Source organism: Triticum dicoccoides, chromosome 3B (assembly GCF_002162155.2).
Source record: "Triticum dicoccoides isolate Atlit2015 ecotype Zavitan chromosome 3B, WEW_v2.0, whole genome shotgun sequence".
Classification (NCBI taxonomy): domain Eukaryota; kingdom Viridiplantae; phylum Streptophyta; class Magnoliopsida; order Poales; family Poaceae; genus Triticum; species Triticum dicoccoides.
In genome coordinates this window covers 735,171,507-735,188,963 of record NC_041385.1, presented here as the reverse complement: position 1 = coordinate 735,188,963, position 17,457 = coordinate 735,171,507, and positions in this window count along the sequence as shown.

Below are 17,457 nucleotides of genomic sequence, written 5' to 3'. Positions count from 1 at the left end.
TAATCGTACCACTAACTTTCTCTCGTGCATGCAAGCACACGCACTACCAGTCGGCATTATCCATCGCACACATGCAATCTTTTTCTTCAGGTTGGTCTCCAATGAAGGCACACACCCACACACATCCCCCTCTCTATCATATTGGGCATTCTTTATCTCTCACGCGTGCATGCGCAACGATCGATGTTCCTCTATGTATGTGTGTATATAGCTAGGTCTTTCATAGTTTTCCACACAAACCGATCAATCAATATATCCAGTGAGGTCTCACCCTCTTTCCCACGTCCACATCGATCAATATATACCTCTCTATATAGGATTAACATATATAGCTAATACACCCACATTAATTATATATCCAACGTCCCCCTCTCATCATCCATGCCTTCTGCTTCATCTCTTAGACACGTGCACAATGGCAAAGACAGGGGCAGTAAGGGCCCTGCCCCCCCCCCTAACATCACTATATATCAAGGCTAATATGAATGTGATCATTAGACAATTGCTGCTAAAAATGGTTTAAGCTCATGAATTGACCCTCCTCGTAAAGGATTAGCAATGCTTGGCCCCCTAGCTCATTTATTTTTCATGGCTCCGCCACTGCGCGCAACAGCGCATGTTCTCGCCCCCTCTCTCTAAATATCGATCTCGCACTTGTGCATTCCTTCATAGTTTCCCTCCACTCGGCCCCTTGCACCATCTTCTAGCCGCCCACCGGATTTTGCCACATGTACAATCTAGTAGACTCCATGGTTGAACTTAAGCATAATGCACAAACCGCAAAACAACAGTGGTTCTCTTTTGTTCTAGAATATTCCGTATCATAATTGCCCAAACTTTTTTCTAGTTGAATTGCCATTATTTGTTTTTTACTTTATGCTTTACAATGCACAATTCCATGAATCATAAAATAGATTAAGGGCTTCTTTGATTCAAAGGATTCTCAAAGGAATTTTGGAGGATTCTAATCATTAGGAATTTTTCCTATCTTGGTTGTTTGATTCGTAGGATTGTAAACCATAGGAATTTTTCCATATGATTCATTTGCACTAGATTTCATAGGAAACATCCCATCCACTCAAACCTCTTTGAAAGAATTCTGCATTTTTTCTATGCACAATCAAACACTCGTACAATCCTGTAGTATTCAAGACGATATTCCACTATAATCACATGTTTTTCCTATTCCCGCGTTCTTAGCTTTTTTATAAAAACTAATTGATTTTGAATGAGATGAACTATAAGAATTAAATGAAGGGCTACATCAGGCATATATGACTCAGAGCTTACATGCTATAGTGTGGTATTTATTCATAATTTGGTTGCAAAATCTGATGCGTGCAATATACGTGTACCTTACTAGTACTTCAAGTATGTGCAAAACACGTACATTAGAGTACCATGGCACGCTACAAAGTATCTCTCTTTTAGTTCATGAAGCCACATGGCACATCTGGAGGCGTTGTCGCGACCTCCTTGCGTGGATTGATCATAGTGACGTGTTGCTGGTTCCAGAAGAATGTACTCGTTCTCCCTGAGCCATACTGGCGGTACATGCACGAAGCGAAGATGTGCACACACGCCACGCACGCACTCATTCCCTCGCACGCACACGCGGGTACACGGGCGGATGCAATTTTCTACCAAGATCCACCCCATGTGATAATTTGACGCGTGTAAAGTCGTTCACTTCATTGATGGTCAATTAATACAGCGCATGCAAATTGAGTGGACATGAGGGCGGAAGAAAGACATTATTACTCCACTACGTGCATGCGAGTAGTTAAATCATGGGTTGCTAGTAGTACTTCCATTGGTCTCCTTCATATTTTGTGCCAATTTTTTACAGTAACATAATATTTACGCATTTGAGTAGTGTAGTACTTGAAATTTATGTTCCACTAAACTCATCGGGAGCCGTTTCGGGCCTCGAAACCAAAACCATCAATTAATCTTTGCCTTGTTCCCATCACATTCGAAAGCCTGCTCACACCTACTAGTACGTACCAAACTTGAATGTGTTCCCACTATGCAGGTATTAGTACTGGTGCTAGTACTTAAGTTATAAAAGGGGGAACTACCTAACCGAAAATTACTCTACCTTTCCTCCTCATAGGTGCTTCTTCTTCGTCCATCGTTGCCATGGCCGGTGAGCAGAGCTCTAGGTCGAGAACTACTCGTAACAAGGGAGCGGCAACCAAGGCTGTGGAAAAAAAAGAGGGCTCGCCGCCACGTAGAGACCTCGAAAGATCTCTCATGGCCAGGCGATGGCTCCCAGGAGCGCCCTAGCCGCGGAGGCAAACATGCCGAGCCGGCGGAGCTGGAGTCGTTATCCCTCGACGACATGCCTGATCATCTCAATAAGCACCTCAATAAGCAGAAGGAGTTCATCCAAGGCTTGATGGAGTTGCTGAAGGAGAGCCTCGACAACATGCCCGCTGAGCTCAATAAGCAGGGGGAGTTGACCGCCGGCTTGGTGATGCTGCTGAAGAAGAGCATTGCCTCGGAGAAGAAGGCGACCGGCAAAATCCTGCGACTTCAAGAGGACAAGGCGAAGCTCTGCCACGAGATCGACCGGTTGAAGGAGAAGAACGCCAGCTGGAAGAAGCTGCATGAGAATAGTAGTTCCTCGATGAAGATGTTGCAGGCCCTCGTCGTGGAACAGAAGGAGGAGTTGGCGAAGCTCCGCATCGAGCACCCGGCTGTTGTCAAGGTACGTAATGAGGCCGTGGAACATATGATGAAGGCTCACGTCGAGAAATCCCGCGTCATGGACAGAATGAAGAAGATGGTGGAGGAGACGTGTAAGGAGATGGCGGTCGTGGAGGCCATGAAGAAGCAGTTACGACTCCGCGGCGAATTAGATCATTTGGGGTGATAATCTTCCTTCTTATTTTGCTCATGTGTTTCATCTTTTGCTTCGGTTGTTTCACCGCACGTGTCACGTTCTCTGTGAGGCATGAATAGAACAATGCTTTTTTTAGGGAATGAATAGAACAATGCTAACAATGAGATGACTAGCAAATTAGATCATTTCTTATCGCCATATGGCACTGGGCTGCCGTGTTTCGTGCTCCTCCGTCGCAGTACTACTCCAGTGGAAAACTTGAGTATACCGCATGGTTTGCTCCTCCTCAGGTCGTCGGCGCATTTATACGAGCAGTCAAATCACAAGGCCCCGCGTTCCAGCAGTAATGAGCCGTCAAATCACAAAGGCCCTCGCCACTCGTGAAACCAACCGAGCTAGACTGCTCCGCCCTCTAGCCTTTTAAAAAATGTATATAGTCCACTTTTGTACAGTAGTAGTATCGATGGATTGCGCCATGGAGCAAAACTTGAAATTAAAAAAAGCGGTACATATAGAGAGTGCTCGTCGCCAAATTATGCATATAGTACTATTAAAAAGGCTTGTCACAATAATGGTGTCCAGCACAAGTGCATAACCCACCCCTCAAATAAAAGTAAGCACCCTAGAATTCTTTGACAAAACTAAGCACCCTAGAATTCTTTGACAAAACTAAGCACCCTGGAATTCTTTGAAAACTAAATTGCTGGCTATATGATGTTGGCCATATATATTGTACGTATATAATGTGAAGAAACGAGTGGTAGTACTATACCAACAAAAATATGAAATGTAAGAAATACTAGTATGTACGTACTGAAGAGTTAAAGTAACAAGAAGAAACAGAACATAATTCTGCTGGGGGCTCAGCACAACACACCCCTCATATTAAATTAAGCACACCTGAAATTAAACTTTGCAACTATTCCGGAGACACTGCATTAGAACCACCATGAGCAACGACACTGCCACCTTACTCGGAGTCATCGTCCACGTCCTCGACTTCGTCCTTGTCCCTCTTCCTCTTGGCTGATACTTCTTTGCTTGAACCGCACACTTGGCTCTTGCTCTTCATCCAACCCTTGTAGATATTGAAACAAAGGTAGCCATCCATTGCAGCGTAGTGGATGTGGTCTATATCTAGTACATTCCGCTGCCATGCATAACGATGAAACGTGTATGGAGGTTTCTCCAGTTTACCGTACGAAGGATGAACCATGGCTCCTGCCAGGGTCAGCATTGAAGGCTGACAAGAGGACACCAGCCGATTCTTCTGGAGGTCGAAGGTGTTGCCTACAATGAGGCCTATCCGACCCAGGACTTCTTTGTCGTTACCAAAGTCTACAGTAACGAATTTGACTAGGTTGCTCTCGAGGAAGTCCTTAAAATCCAGGCATTCAACGTCGGCATGGCATATGTGGTAGACCAAGCATAAGTCATGCACGCAAACCTGGATCACGACGGGCTTCTTCCTCTCTTCGTCCTTTAGGTCCTTCTCTCGTCGCAGGACTGTGGTGTACTCAACATCTAGCCTAGCGACCCACTCATCATCTGAGTCTTCGAACATGCGTCTGAACCGAGAAATGCATCGTTTCACTGTCGTGGAAGAACGGGTGTAGATGACGTCGAACTCATCGCCGGTGATGGTTCTAACCTTATACTCACCGCCGATCATGGAGATTTGGGACGCCATGGATTTGGGAGGAGGGTTAGGATTAGTAGAACTGCTGTAATGTGAATGGACGGGATGACTAGGAGCGAACCGCCGTAGTATTGAAGGACGTGCAGGGATGAGTAGGAGCGAACTGTCAGCGTGCGAACGGCAGGGTAGTGGCTTTCCATTCTCCCATGATATGGGCTTCCGAGAGCCCTTGGATCTGAGATCGAACGGTTGCATGGCGTGATTCTACACCTATGGGTGAATATCCTATCCTAGAGGGTTATTCTGCAAATTTTCAGCAACTTAGCATGCGACAATTTGATCTCAGATCCAAGGGCTGCCAGAAGCCCGTATCATGGTCGTGCCTACCACGACCGTCGCATCGCTCGCGCGGTCGCGCCCTTGGAGATTTAACACGGTGCATTAGGCTATCTGATGTTGGCATGTCATACATAGTCATCACTTAGTCACTCATACTACAACAAGGTTGGCTATAAGTGTTTTTTTACTTCTCTCTATCTCTTTGTACGGAGTATCTCACTGCTTGGAAAGGCATGCAAATTCCCAAATCGCTTCCTACACCCTTAATAGAATTTTTTGCCTAACAAGTTGTGCCGTGCAATTGGAATTCCAACTTGAGTACTACTACTAGTAGGAGTACCAGGGGCCAGTTCTTTTAGGCTTCTAGATTAGTAATCCCATAACTACTACCTCCGTCCTGGTTTATTGATCCCCATTGTAATCTGTGTCAAATTTTGATCATAATTTAACTAATGAAATGTTAGTGCATGTCACATGCACTAACATTTTGTCAGTATCTTTGGTCAAAATTTAGCACAAATTACAATGGTGAGGAATAAACCAGGACGGAGGTACTGTACTACTAGTACTAGTTTAGAAGCTCAAATAAATGAGTGAGACTCCCATGCAGCGCCACCGTCTACACTAGTACTACTACATCGGTCGTGGTTTATCCCCCATTGAATTTGACTAAAGATTTAACTGACAAAATGTTAGTGCATGTCAACAAAAACAATATCGTATTTGAACATAGTTTTCAATGATATAATTTTAGGTGACATGCATGATCATTTATCGTACTATATATAATGTTAGTTCAATTTTTGGTCGTACTAATCTATAGTAGTAAGGTGCCCGTGCGTTGCACGGAAGAGTGAAATGCATTGATCGGGGTGTTGTTTATTTTGACAAAGGATGTGGGGGTCATCTCATGTGTAACAGGTATCGATAGGTTTCTTCGGATATTATTTCATCTCTAGAGCTCATAAACATTCGGGTGAAATAGATAAAAAAGTATCTTTTGCAAACAAAAGCGTTCAACTGTTCAACCTGCATCCAAAACTTGTGAAGAAATAACTCTTATTGTGCTTTGCAGGAAATGGTTCATCATAAGTCTTTCACCGGTACTGTAGTAAAAATTCATACATGGAAGATTCTAGACTAAACCGTAAATGGATACACTTTTGTTCATGCGCGATACTCCAATAGAGCAAGATCATACATGGAAGTCTCCACATGCTTAGACAGCGGATTACATCGAGCGAAGACTAATGATCAACATTTAACTTAGTAATGCAGATGTCCAGGTGAACCTCCTTGGAGTCCGCATGCACATTGTTGGGGGTCAAATAATAGGGATAATTGATTTTATGCCCCTAGTTGGGTCACACTCGGCAGGTTTACCCCTAGTTTCCAAAAACACTTGTTCCTGCCCAAACCACTTTGCTCCTATTACGCTTTTGCCCTTTGACCGTTTGACCATCACTTTGAAAACTTCATAAAAAATTCATACTAACTCAAAAAAATTCAAATAAGATATCAAAATGTTCAGAAAAGCATCACCTACATGTGCATGTCATTTGCATTCATGAAAAAAGTGTTGTCCAGCCCCCATCTTAGTTTTAGCTCATATGACCTTAGCATGAATAGTAAAATTTAAAAAAAATCTAAAAATTCTAAAAAAAATTGCTGGCAAGCTTTGACCAATGTTTTGAGTGCTTGCCAAGTTTCATAAGAAAATGACATTCGTGGAAGTGGTGGCAAAAAAACAAAAATCAATGCTCCAAAATTTCATTTTTTTCCCACGACTTCCACGAATGTCATTCCCTTATGAAACTTGGCAAGCACTGAAAACATTGGTCAAAGTTTGCGACCAATTTTTTTTAGAATTTTTAGAATTTTTTTAGAATTTACTATTCATGCTAAGGTCATATGAGCTAAAACTAAGATGGGGACTGGCCAACACATTTTTCATGAATGCAAATGACATGCACATATAGGTGATGTTTTTCTAAACATTTTGATATCTTATTTGAATTTTTCGGAGTTAGTATGAAGTTTTTATGAAGTTTTCAAAGTGATGGTCAAACGGTCAAAGGGCAAAAGCATAAGAGGAGCAAAGTGGTTTGGGCAGGAACAAGTGTTTTCGGAAACTAGGGGTAAACCTGCCAAGTGGGACACAACTAAGGGCACCAAATTAATTATCCCCAAATAATACCATGCGTCTTCCATGTCCACATTGGCGGGAAGGTCCCAGCTCGGCAGAGTCCAAGTCAGCTTGACGTAGCCAGTGTCGCCGCCCACGGACCTCTGAGGGGTAGTAATAGTGAGCACGCACATGTACATAGGCCTCGTGTCAGTGTCAGCGTCAGTGGCGTCGCCCCTGATGCACACTACAGAGATGTGGCAGCGCCCTGCGCGGGCCTCGCCGGTGGCCACGATCAAGAGGAAGACGCTGTCATCCTCCTCCAAGACTAGCAGGCGGCGCTGATCCTCCAACGACTCCGGCATGGTGAACGGGTAGCATGTCTCGTACTTGATGTTCTTCGCCAAGGGCCAGTAGTGATCGCCGCGAGCCCCAAAACGGCACCAGGCACTCATAGAAGTAGACGAAGGGCTCCTTGGAGGCATCGACCAGGCCATCTGTGAAACGGGAGTGGTTGTAGGGGATATTCCGCCAGTTGAATATATGAGCAAGTTACTATGAGATTTACTACAAAATAAATCATGACGGCTATAACAGAGATTAAACTAATCATGCGGACTAGCATAGTAGATGAACAGATCGAGTCTAGGACACATACTAGAAACATGAATTCTACCACGATTTCGAACAGGAAGGACAGAAACACATACGGTGCAACTGGAGCAGCACCATTGGCGTTGAGGTTGTCGCCGATGTCGTTGAGGAAGAGGTTGCCAAGGTTAGGGAAGAAGTCCTCGTTGGTGAAGTCGTCGCTACTAGCAGTCGCGAGAGTGCACTCCCCAAAAGTCAACAGTGCCTGCCGAATGGAGCGCAGGAGGGAGTGGTTGTAGGGGACGTTGCGTCCGCTGAATGGAGCGCAGGAGTAGCCCACGAAGCAGTAGATGGTGCTCCTCCCTAGTCTCTATTCTTATCTCTATCTCTACTACTCTTGTTTGTTTTTTATAATATACTAGTTGTAGTTGTCAAATCGAATAGTACTGCACCATCCACTGCACGCCCGGCTAAACACGGCTCCTCGCCTCCATTAAACCTGCATGCAAACCGAGAAACCTACTCCAGCCCGCGAGAGGAAATTTGCGTGTTGCCGTGGGAGGGTTATTCTGCAAATTTTCAGCAACTTAGCATGCGATCGTTTGATCTCAGATCCAAGGGTTGCCAGCAGCTCGTATCACGGTCGCGCCTACCACGACCGTTGCGTCGCACGCGCGGTCGCGCCCTTGGAGATTTAACACGATGCGTTAGGCTATCTGATGTTGGCATGTCATACATAGTCATCACTTAGTCACTCATACTACAACAAGGTTGGCTATAAGATTGGCTATAAATGTATTTTTTTACTTCTCTCTCTCTATTTCTTCGTACTCCCTCCGTCCCATAATATAAGAACGTTTTTGACACTGGTGTAGTGCCAAAAATGTTCTTATATTATGGGACACAAGGAGTATTAGTATTTATTGCATTTGCCAAGGAGTGACATCTTCCAATGAAATGGTGTTGCTAAGTTTGCTTCATTTAATTAGCTATAGACTCAAAATTGTCTTTTCACCTAGGTACACGCGCTTAGCACCGTTTCTTCCTTGGGTCACCAAACTAGTCTCTCTCTTCTTAATTAACTTGCCACATAAGACTTTATGTCTATGTGGCAAGCTTAGCACCTGTAGGAGCAAGTAAGTACAATAGTGTGCTTTACATGGCATTTTTGCATATGTGGAGGAAAGAGAGGCAAGGAAAAAGTGGAGAAGTGGGCTCTCATGCAAGAGCCAGCCTCTACTACGTGGTGGAGCATTGGGAGAGGCACCTATATGGAGGTGGTCAGGAATTCGGAAGACTCACGCTGGTGGTAGCGCCGCAGTTAAAATGATAATGGCAAGTCAAATCACATGGCCCCACCTGTCCAGCAGTAACTCGCTGTCAAATCACACAGCCCTATGTTTGCAGCAGCCTACTCCCTCGACTTCTCGCGTCTCTGTCGAACCGACTAGGCGGAATTGCCCCGCCGCCTACCGCGCAGGAAAAGCCCCGCCCTCGACTTTTAAATAGTATACAATATACTAATTTTGTATCCATGGATTGCGCCATGGAGCAAAACCTCTAGAAAATAGCGGTACACATGTACGGAGTACACAGCACGCCTGTCGCGTTCGCATCGCACCCCAGACGGTCGGTCGGTCTAGCACGCTGCTCTCCGAATGGAACGCGCATCATATTGCATTTGCACACACATGTGGGACCGCAATTGAGAACCGACCATAGGCACACTCCCCGGCCCCGCAAGTCGGGTGACTTAATAGAAGAGGGAGACGAGCGATAGTACTAGAGAACTGTTGTACTACGTTGGTGCCTGGACGATCCCTGCAAGACACGGAAGATCAGTTCATCCATGCATGTGACCAGACTCCAGCAGACACGCCTGGGTTGGCTATCGTCTACATATCGTGCAGGCTGTGTTGTACATGGCTGTAGTTGTGGTGAGAAATCTAAAAAAAGGTTTCTTGTCATCTCGCAAAATTAGGTGTCATGTGCTTCGGATCACTGCAAGGGTTAAACAGCGACAACCGAGTTGGGCTAGTCATTGGGGGCACATGCACAAAGACTACTCGGTTGCCATCTAGGTCAAGCCGGCTATGTTAATTAGGAAATCTATCGACGGACCCCTTTTCTACGAGTTTATCTTTAATTTGAGCTTTGTTCCTCGTCTAGTTTGTCCGTCGGGATTCATGTTGTCTCCTTTGGGCAGTGAGGTTATGATTTCTTATCATGTGGCATTTTTTCGTGTTATATGTTATATCCGGCGATTCAGATCAAAATGACAACAACTGCGCCTCTGGGCCACCTGCATGAAGACTTCTCGACAGTCATTGACGAGGTCAAGCCAGCTCTGGTAGACAAAAGAAAACTAGTACTACTGCACTATATAGGCAGGAGGCTCCGCGCTTACTTGCTAGTGTTGCTCTCTTCACACTGTCTCGGCCTCTCCAGATCTAAACACGATAGAGGTGGACACTTTCTCTCTCTCTCTCTCTCTCTCTCTCTCTCTCTCTTTCTCTCTCTCTCTCTCTCTCTGCTCACCACTGGTCACAGATCGAGTCGGATCCTCTCCGCCTGGGAAGGTGAGAAGGTGCAACGTTCAAGCGGTCGTCCTCGGCGACGGCTCTTACCCACTGCTGGCGCATCCTGATCAGCCTGCCTTGCCGTTCTCTCCCAAGCACCGCTGGCGAGGGAGGGCCTCCGACCCCTTCTTCCTCGCTGCCGTAGTGTGGGCAGATCCGGCCTCCCACCGCCCACCTAGCGACATCCCGGCGACCATCAGGTATAACTTCCTTCGAAACCGGCCTTGCTCTATTTCCTGAGCTCCTGATGTCACTGCATTTGTATCTTTTACTATTTCTCAGGCCCCCTCGTAGATAGGATCAATCGGCTGTTCAAAAACCACCTAATTTTTTACGTTTAAGAGGTAAAACTAGTTCATTCACTCGAATCTAGTACTACTTGATTCAAACAAGGAAGAAAGGGGGTGGGGGATGGGGGAGGATTTGTTACCTGAATCTAGGACTTGGTCGAAAGAGGAAATAATGGGGGCGAAAAGTAGCAGAGGCTGGCTATCCAACTGGTCTCTAGGTCTAATAGGGAAATAAAGGGAAACGCAGTACAAACTCAATATAAACCCGATCTATTGGTTGAAAAGGAAAGAAAGTGGGGACTAGGGGACAAGTCAATAGAGTAAGTCCAGCACTAGATTTGCTAGCCTCACATGGTATAAGGTGGCTATACCGAACAAAAATGGGACCAACCCAGATATCCTGTTCTGATGTTTGTTGCCCCGAGCCACTCTTATGTAATGCCACTAGTAAAATGTAGCAGTCGCACTATTAAAAGTAAGGACACGTTAAACCAATGTTGTTTTCAATGTTATTCCTCCAGTAATATGAATCAATAGCACTTCTTTACATGTCCTGCTAAAATTTCCCATTAAGATAAGTTGGTTCTTTTCGTTAGAAATGCAACTGTCCTGGTCTACCTACTCTCCCGTGCCCAAAGTTATGTTGTATTTAACGGTTGTCATAGTTAATCCTAATGCCCACACTAATATCTAGCAATGCCACTGCTTTAGAAATTGCTACTGTCCTTGTAGGATTGCCATTCAGATAAGGAACATGCTTCTTTTCATTTGATGCATGTTTCATCACTTGTTAGTCACCCTCCTTTCCACCTTTTTTGTGCAAACAGAGATATACATTTCATGCTCGATCTTAGTTGAACTGCACAAATGATATCCAAATTATAGTTGAGCATTCTAGGAGGTTCACAACCAACCTTGATGTTGCTCAATTTTATTGCAACTAATGAAGAAGAAGCTCTATGGGTTTCGTTTTCTGATGGAAATGGAACCGGGGCTGGAGCCCTTTTGTTAAAAAAATTGAAGAAGAAGCTGCTAGCTCACGGGACATTGCTTCATTTTAGGTGAACTACACCAAAAGGTCCCATGAATTGAATCATACATGTTGGTGACTGAAAGAGCCAGCTTCAGCATCCCAGTCTAAGCACCCCCGGCCTCCGTCCTTGCGACGCACAGTACACCTCGTTTGCCACCTGCTCGACCCTAGTGTCACTGATAAAATGAAGTAATAATACAGTTAAAATAGAGCGAGTGTCATCTCTATCATTTCATTTCCAATGTAGATAAAGAAAGTGCTTCTCTTTGTTAATGTATGTTTCATCAACTAGTCCCATTGTTAATGTTTAAGCGTTTTTGCAAACTGGGGTGCTTAATTTTAGTCGATCTATACAAAAATAGAGATTTGAATGTCTCAAGGCACCTCCTTGTACTACCGTTGTACACTGATGTTCATCACTGGCAGAAGGTGTATCTGGGAGACTTGGGACGATGTCCAGTATGAGGCGTACCCTATGAGGCATCGCACGGCCCATCTCGCCCTCGCAGCATGGCATACTATGATACTATCGCAATATTTTCTTCTATTTATTTTGTGTGTTTCATCAACTAGTGCCACTATAATGTAATCACGCTTTTTCATTATCTGTGCAAACAGGGTTATTCAGTTGCATTTTGGTGGAACTGCACAAATGTACGTATGGAACCGGCATATATGTAGAGTGCGAGGTGTGCCAAGTAAAAATTACCGACACCAACCATGCTGCATGCACGCATTGGCATCCACCACCACCAGTGGGATGTGTGGCGCTCTCTATGCACGTATCTTTCTCGGCAGCAAATCCTCTAACCAAATACTAGTAGCTTATATTGGTAGTTTTCTAGGGAGTACTCTTTTCTGAAAGAAGCACCAATCTATTTTTCTTTATTTGTACACTGTGTCACAACTTTGACCCAAAGGTCCAGAGCTATTTTAGGGTGATTGGCGTAGTACTCGGAGACTGATTGTAAGCATGATTTTCATTAGCTGTCACACTAATTGTAAGCATGAGAAGGTGGAAGGTTAGGTTAGTGCGAAGCTTACCTCAAACCCTACCGCCGCCGTTGAAACGAGGCGAGCATTGAGGGAACCGTGGAGAACAGCGGGGAAGCGACGTCGCGCCATCCGGCCTCCTCTTGTGGTGGGAGAACGAATACTCATGTGGCTCTGGTTGGCTCTGCACCCTCACGAACGGCACACCATACTCGATCGACTCGTTATCCTCTGGGTGCTCGACCTTTGACCTGTACGATAATATCATTTGAAAGTACATTCAGATACGAAGCAAACGATACAATTTTTGGTGACATGCATTCACATTTTGCTTGTCAAATACAGTACATGGTCAAACTTTGACCCAAAATACGCAAAACAACAAAAAAATACTTCCAAGACCAGCGCCGCTCTTCCGCTCTTCTCCTCTTAAACCACCGTCGCTCCTCTCCTGTTCCAATCTAAATCCAGCGTCGCTCCTCTCCTCTTCCATTTCAAAACCACCGCCCCTCCTCTCCTGTTCCAGTCCAAAACCAGCATCGCTCCTCTCCCGTTCTAATCCAAAACCGGTGTTGCTCCTCTCCTCTTCCATTCAAAAACCATTGCCGGCGAGTGAAGGTGTTGTGGAGAAGTAGATAGATGGAGGAGTACAACCGATACGTGAGGGTCGCAGACGGCAACCCTGTGACGCTAGCTAGGATGTTGGAGATACAGTCTTGGTTTGACAACAAGGACCAACTTGCGGTGATGGCAACATCCATGGCCAAATATCTGCAACAGAGTGAAAAGGCGGCGATACTCCTGGAGGGAGTCGCGCCGAAGTACATAGAGATGCTCCTCTGGACCGTGGAGCAAATAGATTCACTGAATCCGATCATGAGGGAGCGGTGGTGGGAGTATCGATCCCAGACAGAGCATCCACCAGAGATTGAAGGATCGAGCATCTACATGGTGCCGTTTGTGAGGGTGTCCTGCTAGAGCGAGCCTGTGGAGTCTTCGTCGACCGAATCCAACTACAAGAGGAGAAAAGCAGTTGGCCCAACAACACTTCCTCGCCATTGTCTCCCTCACCGTTCACATCATCTCATGTGGCGGCTGTCTGCCGCCGAGGAATAGGAGGGGACTGCCCCCCCCCCCAGCCCAATAGTCGAGCAGGTTGTGAATTGTCAGGAGGAGCGTAGGGTTGTCAGTATTTGCAGGTTGTGAATTGTGTTTTGTGTTGTGTATTTTGAGAGTACTTTCAGATATGAATGTATTTTGAATTTTAGATTTGCGGTATTGAGCATATGAAGTATTTTATGAATTCTAGAGATCAATTTTTAGCACTTAAAAAATGTAGTTTCATAGGAGTATAAAAGTGCAGACAATGTGATTCTCAGAGAAGAAACTGCAAGTTTCAATTTCAGATAAGAAACTGCAAGTTCAGTTTCAGATAAGAAAGTGCAAGTTTCAGTTTTAGATAAGAAACTACAAGTTCAATTTCAGATAAGAAACTGCAACTTTCAGAGGCAGAGCATTTATATTAACACGGCCTTTTCAAACAGGGTTAACATCATGTTGGAAGTTTTATTCATGGTCGAAAATGGAACTACCAGCCAGTTAACATCATGCTGATCAACATTCATGCATAGCACATCTTCATATGATGCACAGTCAAAATGCCCACACAATGTCGAGTGTGCGAAACACAAAGAAAATGAGGGACGAAGTTTTGGCAAGTGTTGGACGTGGCTTTGGGCTGCCCCGCCTAGGCTTTCATTTTTAACATACACAGCCCACGACCTCGGATGGGAGGTCCATAGGCTTGTTTGTATTTTTTTGAGGTCCGTCATGTATCGACCGGCCTATGGACCTCCCATCCGAGGTTATATTTTTCCTGATTATCGGCAGCCCAATTTATGTTTTTTTTGAAGAAAACGCAAAGGCCTGTTCTATTTTTCTATATAAGAATAGGAACACCAGGTCCAACTTATGTTTCCCTTATAACTATATTATATATATTTAAATTATTTTATATGTTATTATATATTATTTTTATTGTCATCATATATTTAACAGATACTTACATATGTAAGAAAACAATATCCCACATCTTATTAACTTATAAAAATAATTTCTTAACAATAAAATCCTAGATTGTTTTGGCACGAAAATCCTAGTGATTGTGTACAAAAGCTTGGTAAGATTTAAGGACGAATTTAATAATATCACTTATTATTTAAATATATTTGTAACAAAATGCTCAGCCCCTTTTTATTTTTTTGATAACATTGCTGGCCCAAACCAACATTATAATTAGAATCAGCCCAGCAAAATCGTGTATTTCGAGAAAGTGCAAATGGCCTGTAATTTTTTAGGAAATAAAATAAATGGGCTGCATGGACGCTACATAATTTGTTCACCCACCCCAGCTAATGGTTGTAATTCAAAAAAACAAATTGACTGTAAATTCTACCGCACAAAAAAAAAGACTGTAAATTCTGAAAAAATGGGTTGAATACGTGCCACATTTTTGGAGGCTGAAATGTGGGCTAATAGGTCGAAGCCAACGCAAGTCGTTGTCAATTTAGTCAACAAATGATTCTGACATGTTAGCCGTTGGATTTACATCCAACGACCGGCATCCATCTTCAATCTCTCGTCTTCTTCCTCCAGCGCTGCCGGGACCACCTCCCGCCTCCTGCTGCTAGCAGCTCTGCTTAGCACGCTTCGCTGTGAAGCGCTACTCCACCATTGGCCAGGCCATCCCTCCACCCCTCCACAACTCCTGTTCTTCTCCACCGACTGCCGAACCACACCGCACTAGAACCAGTTAACCCTTGTACACCTCTCCGTCTGTGACTCTACTCTCGCGTCTTCCCATCTCCGGCTCGTTGATGTCCGGGGCATCACCGTCGTCCACCACCTTGGATGCGCTCGGCGTAGCATGGTCAACGTGGTCAACGAACGACACCATCGGAAGTAGACTATGCGTGGAGAGGCTGACAGCTGGGTCCACGGCCGCACACAAGGAAATGCCTCCTTATTATGCGCAAAATAATGATTCCTCCACCTGACATCTGGGACCCACCGGAAGGGCCTCTGTATTTCGTGAAAAAAAATGTGCCCCCCACTGACAGGTCAGACCCACCAGCTATCTTCGCACGCAAGGAAGTGCCTCCTTATTACGCACAAAAAAATGAATACTCCCCCTGCCAGCTGGAACCCAGCATAGTGGGAGGCTGACTTGTGGGCCTACCAAGTTGACGGGGACGGAGGGCTTTGTTAACTTAGTCAATATGAATGATTCTAGCTCCTGTTACCGTATGATGTTCATCCAACGGCCGTAGTGCTTCTTCAACCTCTGGTCTTCTTGCTCCAGCCGCACAAACCAGCGCCGGTCGTGCCGCATGCTCCTGCCACCCGTGGCCGGCTGTGATACCGTGGAGGCCTCACCGCCCCCTACTACTCCCACCGCTGGCCAGGCCATCCCTCTACTCACCCACACCCCCTGTTATTCTGTGGCGATAGCAGCCTCACACCGCAGTTGAACCAGTAAACCCTCGTACTCCTCTTCATGTGGGCATCCACTGTTGCATCTTCCCCGGCTCCGCGTCGTCCCCTTCCTAGGCCTCGCTGTCGTCCACCGCCGTGGTGCTCTCGGCGCGGTGTGGTCAATGTGGTCAACGACCGAATTCCATCAGAACAGTATTGTACGTGGAGAGGCTGACAGCTGGGTCCATGGCAGCCGCAAGGAAGTGCCTCCTTATTACGTGGAAAATAATGATTCCTCCACCTGACAGCAGGGACCCACCGGACGGGTCACCGTATTTCGTGAAAAAAGCATTTCCCCCTGACTGCTGGGACCTACCAGCTACATCTTCGCACGCAAGGAAGTGCATCCATATTACGGGCAAAAAAAATGATTTGCCCCCTGACTGCTGGGACCCACCAGCTACATCTTCACACGCAAGGAAGTGTGTCCTGGAAAAAAACATGATTCGTCCCCTTGACTGCTAGGACCCACCAGCTACATGTTCGCATGCAAGGAAGTGTCTGACAGTCGGGACCCACCTAGTCGAAGCGTACGTAGCGTTGTCATTCTGGTCGCGAACGTGTACTTACATACTGGTCGTTGTAGAGGCGTGTACGTGTCGTAGTAGAGGCGCACACGTAGCATGTACACGTACGTACAGCAGCCAGTGTGCAAGAATGAAAATACGGCCACGTATGTGTACATACAGGCAGGGTCACGAACGCCTACTCGTGCATACATATGGCCAGGGCTCGTGTACATGGCTGGGTCAGAACAGAGAAACAGCATCGTCGTCGTGTTCATGGAGAGGCAACGGAATGCGTCGTCTTCATGGGGAGGCAACGGAATGCGTCATGTTCATGGGGACGCAACGGAATGCGTCGTGTTCATCGGGAGGCAACGGAACGTGTGGGAGCCAATCGGCTTGGACGGAACAGGCGATGGAAACGAGGCCTGGCGTACCGCAGAACGGAGGAAACGGCCTTGTGTTCGACCGGCCACGTTCGAAACGGGATCCTGTTCATCGGGAGAGGTGTGGCGTACCGCAAAATAGAGGAAACGGACCTCCTACGGTCGAAACGGGGGTCCTGTTGATCGGGAGGGGTTTGGCGTACCGCAAAATGGAGGAAACGGACCTCCTACGGTCGAAACGGGGGTCCTGTTGATCGGGAGGGGTGTGGCATACCGCAAAACGGACGAAACAGACTTGTGTTGGAGCGCTACGGTCGAAACGGGGGTCGTGTTCATTAGGAGGGGTGTGGCGTACTGCAAAACGGGACTCGACGGGATATTGTTCATCTCCACCGTCGACCTCCTCCAGCCTCCACGGGCTACCGTCGACCTCCTCTAGCCTCCACGGGCTCCTGTTCATCCAGCCTCCACCGCACGCTACTCCACCGGCTACTGTTCAACCACCCCTCCACCATCTCCTGTTCATCCAGCCCTCCAAACCACGGGGTCCTATTCATCCAGAGGCAAAGCCACCGCTCACTGTTCATCCACCCC